This window comes from Pavona decussata, unplaced genomic scaffold (assembly GCF_977016875.1).
Source record: "Pavona decussata unplaced genomic scaffold, jaPavDecu1.1 SCAFFOLD_88, whole genome shotgun sequence".
NCBI classification, from domain to species: domain Eukaryota; kingdom Metazoa; phylum Cnidaria; class Anthozoa; order Scleractinia; family Agariciidae; genus Pavona; species Pavona decussata.
The window spans coordinates 249,909-262,312 of NW_028145505.1; the positions used below are offsets into that span (position 1 = coordinate 249,909).

General features: G+C 40.4%; 1 long non-coding RNA gene and 1 pseudogene across 2 annotated transcripts; one reads left to right on the top strand and one right to left on the bottom strand.

Moving 5' to 3' along the window:
- Window positions 1–1,569: 1,569 nt before the first annotated feature.
- On the top strand, window positions 1,570–4,153 carry LOC146474546 (battenin-like; annotated as a pseudogene). The gene is made up of 2 exons (XR_014866134.1): window positions 1,570–2,014; window positions 3,344–4,153. The product of XR_014866134.1 is annotated as a battenin-like (transcript).
- Window positions 4,154–6,840: 2,687 nt separating this feature from the next.
- Window positions 6,841–11,847, bottom strand: LOC146474547 (uncharacterized). The gene is made up of 4 exons (XR_014866139.1): window positions 11,809–11,847; window positions 9,663–9,993; window positions 9,061–9,348; window positions 6,841–6,975 (listed from the first exon to the last, which is right to left on the bottom strand). It is a non-coding gene; the product is annotated as an uncharacterized LOC146474547 (long non-coding RNA).
- Window positions 11,848–12,404: the final 557 nt, after the last annotated feature.

Genomic DNA, 12,404 nt, shown 5'->3' on the forward strand with positions numbered 1-12,404 from the left:
CAAAAGCTCTAGAATAAGAAGATAACTGTTTATCTCTTTCTATCTCTTCATGTTCTTCGGGGGTGATGACATAACCTTCAAAAGGTACGTGTTTGCCTTCAATATGTCTTTCATATAAAACCTTCAACACTCGGAAACTTTCGGGATGATGGCCGTCATCACTTGCGTACTTGAAATACGCCTGACGCAGCAAATCGTCTTTCTCTAAACAAAGTGTAGGATCTGGGTCGTCTCGAGAGTCTTCTTTCATTTTTTGGACATAAAACTTGTAAGATTCCCATACTTCGTCCATCCATTTTCTGTATCTAAGACCGCGAAATATTTTAGGACTTCCTAGACTGTTGAATCCGTTGTCACACATTAAAAATCCTTCGTCATATTTGCGTGCATGGCGCTGGCGCTGAATAAGTCCTTTCTGTTTAACCTCTTGGCGATGATTTTCAAACATCTCCTTTATCTCTCTATAAGGATGAAATCTCGTGAACCGTGGCTGAGGTGAATATGAGAGCCGCTCCTTGATAGCATGCGATATTGGCTGGTCTATCCACATGAAAAAGTTACACTCTTTTTTGTGGCACGTCAGAAACATGCGATCCTGGCTCCACGGTTGTTTACTTTTTCTCAATGCTAGCTTGTTAGAACAATCACAGACCAACTGAGCTGCATACATTTTCACATCAGAGTGTGTATGATGTGCGATACGCTCTATGTACTCTTTCCATTCTGAAGCAGGGGCAAACATAAAGCACATTTTCTCGGGACAGTAAACATAGCTAAATCCTTGCGCTTTTTCTACCAATTCTAACGTTGAGCGGGGATGAAACGGGCAGAACTGACCGGGTAAGGAACTCGCTTTATCTTCTGTCAACAGAGGTGTAGCGCTCGATTCGACTTGCATGTTTGGAGCAATTTTTGAAAAATATTATTTACTGGAGTTTGGGACAAGAATAAAATACTAAACGGAGAGCGCGCTTTTATTCAAACTGGCCATACCAATCTTAAGATCCAATCAGGGTGGGAATAGAGCGGGCAAGCCTGGGCATGTCTATTGTTTCCTTTGTGCAAGAGTGACGCTCATTAGTAAACCTCGACACTTCATTAGTATGGAGGAACGCATTTTTTCCCTAGGTTATAACAATAGATGACGTCATGGACTCGACGCTTAGGAATATTAATTAAGGGGATCCAAGGGGATCCAAGGGGATCCAAGGGGATCCACTAACCAGGTTAATTTCCAACATCTATTATAACAATAGATGACGTCATGAACTCGACGCTTAGGAATATTAATTAAGGGGATCCAAGGGGATCCAAGGGGATCCAAGGGGATCCACTAACCAGGTTAATTTCCAACATCTATTACTACTGGGGATTAAGGGCCTGCCGTACAGATACTTTACCGAAACGATCCGTTGGGTGCCCCTGACTTCAGTGACTACAGTGATTTAACGCCACTCGGTGATTCAAAAGCTAAATGGAAACCAGCTTTTCCTAGTTTTCTTGATGAAGCTGAAAGAGGAGTGGATCAAGAAGGTTTGAGAATTCAAACAAAAGGGAGTGAACTTCACCATGGCCAATCTAGAGAACAAGGAAAAAGGAAGAAATATTGGGTGTTTTTTCTTCTTCGGAGTCCTGTCTTTAATCTACGACGAAATTTTCTTGATTGCAGCAGAAGACATTCTTGCAGGATCTACCATCGCCACAACAACAGTTATTCTATCCATCGCAGTGCCAGTGTTGGTTGTAAAGCTAACCGCACCGTGGCTCTTGCAGCGTGTCTCATACTGGAAGAAAATATCCCTCGGGATCCTGTTTTTCATCGGGGGACTTCTTATGTTGGTTTTCTCTCCGCGTATCCCAGGAAGGCTTGCGGGTGTGAGTATTGTGGAGTCTGGAGTGGCTACTAGTGAAATAACACTGCTTTCTCTCACTGCGTTTTATGAGCATATTACAGTGAGTGCGTTTGTGGCTGGGGTGGGAGTGTCTTCATTTATCGGTCCTCTATATTATACTAGTAAGTATGATTGTAAGCTATAGTCGCTCTTCGATGCCAAGACAGCGTTTACACGAACGCGGTTTCAAATCGTCACGGTTTCATACCCTTGAAACCTCATCGAAAACGGTACGGTTTCAGAGCGTTTACACGGTGCCAATCTCACCGTTTTAAAGTACGTACTTACGTTATGCCAATCTCATTCCCAGGCACTCATTTTTGAGGAAGGGGATCTGGGTTCGATTATTACGCCGCCATTTCGTTTCTGTCAACATGGCGAAAAATAGCGCACAATCCACATAGACTGACGACGAAGTAGAACTCCTGTTGAAAGTTTGAAAGTAATTTGTGAGTATTGGAAAAGTCAGTAAAACGGCCGAGGTTCACCGTTTTGAATCTTCACGCCCAAGGAAAATTTCGCGCCAAAATAGTAAACGTATTCGAATCGATGCGGTTTCGCCGTTTACAAGACAGATGAAACCGTATCGTTTTGAAAACGCTCCACTTTTGTCCGCGTTTTCGACCCAGTTTCGGTAACGGTCTCGACCGGCGTCGTGTAAACAAAAGGCGTAACCGCATCGAAAGCGATGCGGTTACAAATGAAACCGCGTTCGTGTAAACGCTGCCTAAGTTGCCTGTAAGGCTCAAGCTTAACCCGGTTTTGTATTGTAAAGTAAAATAGACTAAATAGGAGTATCCCTACTCTCTCTCCCGCCTGGATAGGACTTAGATAACGGGGATTATACAGAGCCTAAAATGGAGTCCAGCAGTTCATTTAAGAGCCAACAGTGACATCATACAGTGTACAAACTGATAGATGAATCTTTTAGTCAGTGACATAGGTATACTCGGAAAAAGAAAATTTGAGTTCTCCCAACATGAGTCAAACCTGTGACCTTCAGATTACTAGTTCGGATGTTCCATCCCTGAGATATACAATAGACTCGTGGGATCACAAGAAACGTAAGACCATTTACAGCCAGTGACACAGGGATACTCGAACTGACTAACTGATTGAAAGCTTTTGTCACAGTTTGGAAGTAAAAAGGACTTATCAACAACCATTTCGCTCCACTCTGGGGCTTATCTTATCCTTCAATGGGTTAGGGTTAAACACATGAAAGTTAGACCGGTAGTATTTGGTCCTTGTTTAGTAGAGTCCAGTTAATCCCCCAAAACCCATCAGTCATTTCATTCCTTGCGATTAGGCTATTTTGGTCCTAAACTAGACGAGCCAAATTACCCTGAAAATAGCATTGTACTTTACTTAACGAATTCAAACGTACCTAATTTGGGGCTAAGCCATATATTTTGAATTTAAAGTGTAAGCGTCTCTTATCTCATTGCCAGGTTTGACCGCGTGGACTTGTCTTTCGCCTCGGACTACAATTATGACAACTATTCCATTGCCCATTCTGCTCTTCCTTCTTTACGCTCTCCTGGATAAGGAGCCTATTGGCAAATAAATGGCGCCAGTTAACAACGACCAGAATCCACCGGAAGAGGACAAGTTGCTAGATAGCAGACAGACCATCTCATTCTCGGATAGATTACATGATGCTAAACACATACTCTCATATATTTTATTCCTATTCATAACTTACCTTTCCGAGTACCTTTCAAATCACGCCATTATTACCACCTTGGCGTTCCCAAACGCACCATTCAACCCGCGGGACCATTACCCTTATTACCTACTTGCCTATCATATTGGCAAGTTCGTGGGCCGGTCACACTTGTTTCTAGTCTCCACAGCTTGTCCTAAGCTGGTATTGTAAATCAGGATCAGACGGACTTGGGTGTTAGCATTGATAGCATTTTTACACGGCGTTTTTTTCTTCCTCGCCTCATGGTTTAGATTTGTTTCTTGCGTGGAAATTATCATCGCGTTGTGTGCTACTGAGGGTTTCACAGCGGGATCAATGTATTTAAACTCGGCGCATACGGTTTCAGATTTGATAACGCATCCAGAGAAACGAGAATTCGCACTTTGCTTGTTAACCGTTGGAAAACGCTTGTGGAAAGCTTACCGCGGGATTAATAGGTTTATTTCAAGAACCGTTTCTTATGAAACACTGCATTGAGGAGCTTAAGCTCGGAGAATGTTGTTTAACTAGGCATGCACATAAAGCTGGCTGGAATAAAAATTTAAACTGTTAGAAAAGTTTTGAGTGGAATGTTCAGGAGATGATCATTTATTGTAATAAAGAGTGCGAGTTTATTTTTTTTAACCTGCGTTAGAGGCGAACGAGGGAGAAGATAGGTACTGTCCCATCTGTCGCGCACCTTCGACCGAGTCTCATTAAAATGTAATACTCTAGGAAGAAGGCAAATTAAGTGTAACTGTGAGGAACATCATTTTCGAAAGAGGGATAAACAATTATACGAAAAAAACAAATTGTAAATTATTTGTATCATTGGGGTAAGGGATTAAACGTAACGACAAAAGCGCCAAACTTATTTCTGGTAAATAGTAATGTCGTCACTTGAAGATTAAAACTGCGTGCGTGCGCGTATAAAAGGGCTAAGCGAACTACACCCAATGACGACTCCATAGCCCAGTTGTTCAAAGCCCAATCAAGCTAACCCTTTGATACGATTTTATTTACTATCAATAAAGATTCTTCTAAAAACTTTTTCTTCTCAGTTTTTACCTGGCCTTTCTTTACCATTAGCTTAAAATTAGCCTTAAAAGATATTTTTAACGAGCGAGAAAAAAAAGTGCGGTTAACTTTTAATCGTGGATTACAGTAACCTCGTTCCCAGGCTTTAACGGCGCTAATCCATGTAACCGAGGTTGTATACGGGGCTTTGGAGCCGAGCGTCATATTTGATTGCGTACCAAAGACGAGGCTGAGATCACCTTCAATCGGCTTTCGAACAACTGGGCCCAGCGTGTTACAGAGGTAGAGATCCTTCGGTCTTTTTGGAGAATCATAATATCCGTTATAAAGAAACTTCCACAACTGCAGAGGAGAAATACATATGTATTTTTGTCTCTCTGGGAGCAGTTGGCTTTTATTTTTAGACAGCAAAAATAGCTCTCTGTAACAAGAAAGACGGGTCGAGGGGTCTGGAGAGATCCAAATCGAAAGAACTTCAAATTGCTCCATAAATAGCAATTTGAAGTCGTGAATCAATGAACGACAAGAGGATACGACGACGCGTTACAAAGGAAAGCAGTTCCAGTTATTCGATGTCTTTGTTGAAGAATAAAGAACATCGAAAAGGGCCCTTAAGCAGTTTAAGACCTAGGTTATAAAGGACTTTAAAGAGGAGAAATATGGTTTATTCAAGCCAACTGTAACAAAGCATGTGGCACTGGATCCAAATTTGGCAGACACAAATGTCTTATAATCCTTAACATTTTTAAGCGTAATAAGCTGTGCTACAGCTCACGTCACATCCCGTCAATTAATTTTCATTTTATTTTCATATTTTCATTTCTTTACCTAGCATAGTTCGATTACCTTTCCAATTACGGCATTAAAGCCACATGGGCATTTCAAAATGCGCCATTCAACCGCGACACCATTACCCTTTAACTGCATTCATACCATATTGCCAACTTCATGGGGCGGTCACACTTATTTCTAGTCTGAACAGTTAGTCTTAGGTTAGTATTTTACAACAGGGTCAGACGGACTTGCTAAGAGAATATTGTTTAACAAGGAATACGTGTAAAGTAGATTGGCATAAAATATACATTACATTGTTAGAAACTTTCTTTAAGGAATCGTCTTAAGAAGTTTGTCTCCTGAGTAGGACAAGAGGGTGCCGGTTTTTTTTTTTTTTTTTTTTTTTTTGCTTCAGTGGTGGCGGGAAGGGGGTGGGGGGAGGGAGGGTGAAGAAAGACTTAATCCAAGCTTTGACCTCGAGCAGTAACCTTTTCGAAGGTAGGCCAAAGCACGTTATCATGCTGGAAAATGAATCGGTGGCTGCGCGCGAAGAGTAAACTTATGAGGAGAAGCAACGGGAGTGGGACTAAACGTATCAACACATGCGCAACACAGTCGTTTGGGATGGTCAGTTAGATTAGAACTGAGTGCCCGCGTGTGTTATAAGACAAAGGCAACATAGTGCATAGTAAAGTTCATATGCTTCTCGGTCATTTTAGGAGAAGCAAACTATCCGGCATTTCAAGGAAATGTTTAAATCAGCGTTTATGAAGAAATCCGTATTACAGAGCTGAGATTTCATTTGATACGTGGTCACTCTTGGACCATGTGAAATTTCTGTTAAAGAAGTGGCGATTTAAAAGCAGTGCAGTGTAGATGAAGTTGGTCTATCCACGGCCATCTGGAAAATGCCACTTTTGCTAAGAGCTGCCATAGCCCAAAATTAAAACATGTATCATGTTTATCTGTTTGATACATAAACAGCCGTCTGTCATAAGGAGATAAGCTGAGGGACTCTTCAAGCGTGTAAAAGCAACAAAGGGATAATCAAACACACGTAACAAAGGGTCGCAGCATCAGGATCTCCTTTCTTTATTGTTATCGATTAACCAATACAGTTGCTATTAGCTAAACTCTTTATAACGCGTTTACGAAGTAACAAATTTTAAGGCTCAACGATTTCCTGTGAGTGACCTTGCTTCATTAGGATTATTCCTAGTTATAGTAATAGCAGTAATGAAGCTTGATGTTTCTGTCCACTTCTCCATAGGATCTGGATCCCCCAGAGTCGTTGTCAGTTGAGAGAGGGTCTTCAGTGTCCCACCTGAAGAAATCCTCTCTAAAATTCATGCCTTTGACATACTGACACTGATTGGTTGCCTTATACAGGATGAAGGGGGAGTCAGTGGGGAGTATTATTTTTTTATTATTTCATTGGTTTGCGAAATTAACCATCTCTGCGGCAGCAGTACTTCATTTTGGTGTCCTTATTGTACTTGCCCTCTGGCAGCGACCCAGTTCTGCTGTTCTTGTTGCTACCCCATGTATCCTCGTCATCCCATTTTATCCATCCCTGTTTGAAACCTGAATGAATAAAAAAGGTATTAAAAAAATGACCTTGCTGTACCAAGTCGCTCCGTTTCCTTTCGCTCAATTAGAGAAAGGGAAGATAGAAAGGGTACATTAGTTAAATTTTTCTCTTGCCATCAATCCAACTCACCCACACATTGAATCACTCACGATCACAACAACTTACCTGCTAACTCTTACGTTCGCTTGTTCTTATATTGCTGTTTTTTTTTTTTTTTTTTTTTTTTTGGCGGTGTTTTACTTTTGTTAGTAACTTACTTAGCTAGCAACTGAAGCCGCGTTTTTTATTTTGTTTTCTCATAAAAAACGGCCAGTCTGTGGTGTTAGGAATACGTTATAATGTTCAAAGCTCTTTTCATATAAGAGGCCTCCAAAACTTCGTGATATTTTCAAAAATTTATATGGAAACAAGTTGGTGTGAATGGTCAGTGTTCAACGCATTTGATGTTACCATGGCAACGAAACAATGTTTTTTTGATTTTAGAAAATGGAATATTCCTGTTTTTACACAGCTAAATTTGGCACCGTTAGCTCGGAAAGACCTAAGACACGAGGACGACCACTTAAACACTACCACCCTTTACTAATGAATGAGAAGCACCTTGAAACCGTCGTTACTTTTCTTTGTTCTATCGAAGAAAAACTATGAAGCGAGAACAAATTGCCAGATTTCTACAAACGCTATGTGGATAACACTCCTGCAATCAAAGATGTACCGTCAGCTGAAGGCTTTCTAGTGACATTGAACAACTGTCATCCTTCCACATCTTTCACCATGGAGATCGCGACCAATGGTAGGCTGCCATTTGTCGGCATTGAAGTATGTAAGAAAGACTGTAAGCTAGTAACAAGTGTTTACCGTAAAGCAACAAACACCAGTCTTCTCCTGATCACTATCAGAGTCATGTCGATGACCGCTACAAAAGATCCCTAGTCTAGGCAATGTTAAACTATGATTTTCGGTTTTCGTCGTCCTGGGATCTATTCACAACAGAATGTGAACGCCTCAAACTGATGTTCTCTAAACTCAAGTACCCAAATTCTGTTATCAACTCTACCATCGCCCACTTCGTTACTTCTGTGATGTCACGAGACATGCTATCGACGCCTCAAACTGAAAACATCCATTGGATAGTCTTACCAATTAAAAAACCAGAGGTCAGCTGACATAGTAAAGAAACATCTCTCTGACTTTAGCAACAAAATTGACCACATTCTACAACCAGTTTTCGGAAGCTGTAATTATGTAAACTTGGTGACGATCTTAAAGTGCAGGAGCCTAAGCTACCCGTGATCAATCAACAGTGTGTTGTGTATCACTTTGTATGTGATCTGTGTGATGCAGATTACGTCGGCTATACCAGCCGTCACCTTCATCAACACATTGATGACCATCGGTTCTCCGCCATCGGGAAATACCTAAAGAATAATCACCAAGTTGACACAATTGGCGACCTAACAAGCAACTTCACCTTCCTAAAGAAATGTCAGGGAAAGCTTGATTGCTTAATCTTTCAAATGCTTTTGATCCGCAAGGAGAAACCGAGTCTAAACACCCAGTCAGACTCCATTTGCACGAAACTATTTGTCTAACGGACATAACTCTCATTTTATAACACCTCTTTGAATGAACACCGGCCAGTTACTTTTAGTCTTAATTTAATTTATTCTATTTCACTCCTTTACTTTATGTATAAATTATCTGTTGCATTCTTTACTTGACAATGGTGCCAAGATGACACCGAAACGTCGTTCCGTTTTTTTTTGCTTATTTTTATACTCAACTGTATTTCTAAATTTAATCTTTTTAGTAAACATGTTTTTTTTATGGTTAAGCTTTTATAGTTTTTAGCTGTTTTAGTGCTCCTATATTGGTTTTACCGTTGCAGACGTCAAAGGAATTACGTTTTGTCGCACAAATGATATTCTTCTCCGTAGAAGACGAAGAAAAGTACGGTCTAGATAGGTTTCAGAACATAGAGAGATTAGCCTTGAAAAAGTAAAGAAATCTTTAAACGTGAGAGGTCAAAGTTGTTGTAGACATTATCGTGTCTACACTAAATTCTGTTTGTTACCAACCTTTAGGGCAAGGTCCTTTCTTAAAGATGCAGTATTTCCCCTTTGGCCAATTCAGAATACCATCAGACAGTGTCTTCATGCAAAACTTTTGCTCCATATCATTTTTTTTAGCACGGCCAGCCAAATCATGATGGACCGACCATTTGTTGTCTGAGCGAGAATCTCCAGTTTCCTGATAACGGGTCCCCTTGTGCCAAGGAAAGTTTGTTCCTTTGGGACATCCAGACTTTGGCATTGGCAGGCCATAAGTACCCTTGCGCCATGTGAGAGGTATTCTCAAGTCAGGATCTGAAAATTGTACCACGATCAAGGGTGTTAGTACCTCTCTTTAGTAGCACACATCAAACGTGTCACACCTTAAATAATAATTAAGGTAACTTTGTACAAGTCAAAGGCATTGATATTTGACAGCATCTTTGCCCTACCCTTGATGACAATCATAAACGCATTACCTTGAACCAACGTCTAAGGCGCTTTTGACTATGTCAAAGGTTTTGCAAAGACGAATATCCCCCGGCCTTTGGCACTACCGCAAGCGGGTTAGAGGTAAATGCGATTTTTTCGTGAAGTGAAAGAGACCTGTAGTTTGGAAGAGATTTTACCTTCAGGTAGTATAGCTCCTTTTAACTTAGGGTATTCCTCCAATATTCTCTCAACATTCTAGCTCTTTTGCGCCATGGACTGAACGGAATCGCATCCCGACAAGCGAGAATTTTTGAGGTGTTTGAAAAAGTCATAATGGACGGCTTTGTACATTGGTATCAGTCGAACTCTTATGGGCTCGGGCAGGTCGGATCCTCCAGCTGTAAGAACCGTCTTGTCGGACATAAATTTGCTCCCCTCGTTTATTGATTGCTTAAACGTGTTTACATCAACCTTCAAAGACGCACTGTATCCTCCATAACCTCCAGACCCTCCTACCGAGTTTCCAATCTGCAGAATAAATACGAGCAAGTGTGAATTTACAAAGCAATCAACCTGGACTATTTATTTTTGGATACCTAATGAATGAGATTGTTGAGCACCAAACAAGCTTCGTTAAAATCTCACGATAGCATTCATTTAACATTTTGACAGCTTGGCTAGGTTGGTTATGACCGAATGGTAAACGAAGCACATTTTGCTGCTCTTAGAGTAAGCTAATTAAGGGTAGTTTTAGTTTTTGTAGTCGAAACAAAAAGATTACTTTAAGGAAACAACGATATTTCCGCAATCACGACTTGCGCACAAACAGTTTTTGTTTTCAATTTCTCAAATAAGAAATGAGGCTTACGTCAATGGGGTTTGCCTATACGAGGCTGAGTTAATTTCTACCAATTAAGAGTCATCCACCAAAGTAACAGAGGATATCTACTGATTCTCAGCCCACTAGGCCGTACAGCGAAGTCGACTGAACGAGGTGATATTGTAGTATATTTAGAAGGCAGCATTAGTTTCTATAATTTACTAAAATTATCATGATCACCAACTGCTAATTTGAGAAATACCTTCAAATACGCGAGCTAAATTTATTATTCAGCGCTCGCCCATGAAAAACGCCTGCACTGCAGGCTATGAGAAAATAAACAACATTTTCTTTTTACTATTTAGATTGATTGGGGAGGGGGTGGGGAAAGGCGGATTCTGGCGGCATCGACTTTGAACCTGAAAAACATTTTTAATATTTGAGCAAACGTTCTAAATATTCAGGACTTATTGAGAAGTTTGTCTGGAAAATTTTGATGTAGTCGGTTTGTTCAGATTAACTTTGGTGTTACCATGGCAACCAAGCTTTTTTTAGAAAATAATAAATCCTTTATTATAGTAGGGAAAAATCACTTTCCTTTCCTTCCCATAACGTTTTTTTTTTTTATGTTTTTAGCTCATATTAGTGTTACTTTATTTAATTTGGTTACTTTTCGTCCAATTTCAGTGTATTCCTAAAGTTCTGCAGGGAAAATCCAGAAATCCAAGATGGCGGATCCAAGATGGCCGCCATTTGGCAATCATGGCCTGATTACTTCGTGCTGTGGACCTCAAAGGAGACATTTTTGATTTTGTTAACAAAGGTTACTGACGTGAGGATGGTGAACAGGCTTCGATCTATACCCCAACGTACTACAGTCAGGGAACATGGTCTAGGGTCGTCAAGTGAAAGAAGATAAGCAAATCACAGTTACTAATAATTATAATCAGTATAAATCCACCAGTGTTCTATCACGAATGCCGTTCTCTGATTGGCTACGCTACTCGCTATCTATTCTGTGATAGATAGTGAGTAGCGGTTTTCAACAAAATGGCGGCCGCTTCGTCGCGTTTTCGAAGTGTCTGAGATGAGGAAATAGATAATTTACTTGTTTAGATCGACTAGTAGATTTATACTAAAACAATTAGATTATTCGCTCTCGATTTCTATGCGTGATGGCTGATTCGGGCTGCGCCCTCATCAGCTATCACGCAATAGAAATCGAGAGCTCATAATCTAATTGTGAATTAGATCACGCTGCATAGGATTTTGTCTGCATGTAAAATGATGTTCTAAGACAAACTATGAAGCTCATAAAAAAATGAAGGTAAAGACCCTGATAGGGAAGGGGTTAATTAAAGGGTCTTTTTGGACAGTTTTGCCTTACAAGATCTTCCTGTAGAAACGTTAACGAGGTAACACTATTGTTGTCTAGTAACCAAAGACTGAACAAATAAACCAAAAATATTGTGGGAAAACATTCACGTGTCGATGGAAACAGAAAACATATTGACAGTCCTTACATCTTCCATGGCATATTCGTAAAACGTAGAGTGAGTACAGTCAAACCTCCCTTTGCGACCACCTCTCATTAGCGACCACTTTTCCAAAATACGAAAAGTTTTCAGGTCAAATCGCTATAGATGGAACCTCTCGTAGGCGACCACCTCTCGTAAGCGACCACCTCCCGTAAGCGACCACTTTAAGAGATGATTGTTTGAAATTTTCAATTGTTTTTAACCTCCCGTAGGCGACCACTTGACACACAATCTGCTGTATCTCTCACAAGCGGAAATTGAAAAATGTGTCGCTTTAACATATTGGCCACATCATTACAGCGGACGCCGTAAATCTCGCAGTCTGCAGAAGTGTTTACCGATATAGCTTAGCATTGAAACAATTGACAAAATACACATGCACTTTACTTCTCACTGAAATAAACTTTAATCAGATTGAATCCCTTGTAGGAAAGAAAAACTTTCTTATCTTTTATCTTTCTTATCTTTTTGCTTATGTTCCGTTCCCTGAACATTTACACAGCGCTATTTAAAGTAAGAAAAGAGTCAAGTTTCTTCACAATAATTGTCTCAATCGCTGTATTAAGTAATGCGCCGATCAA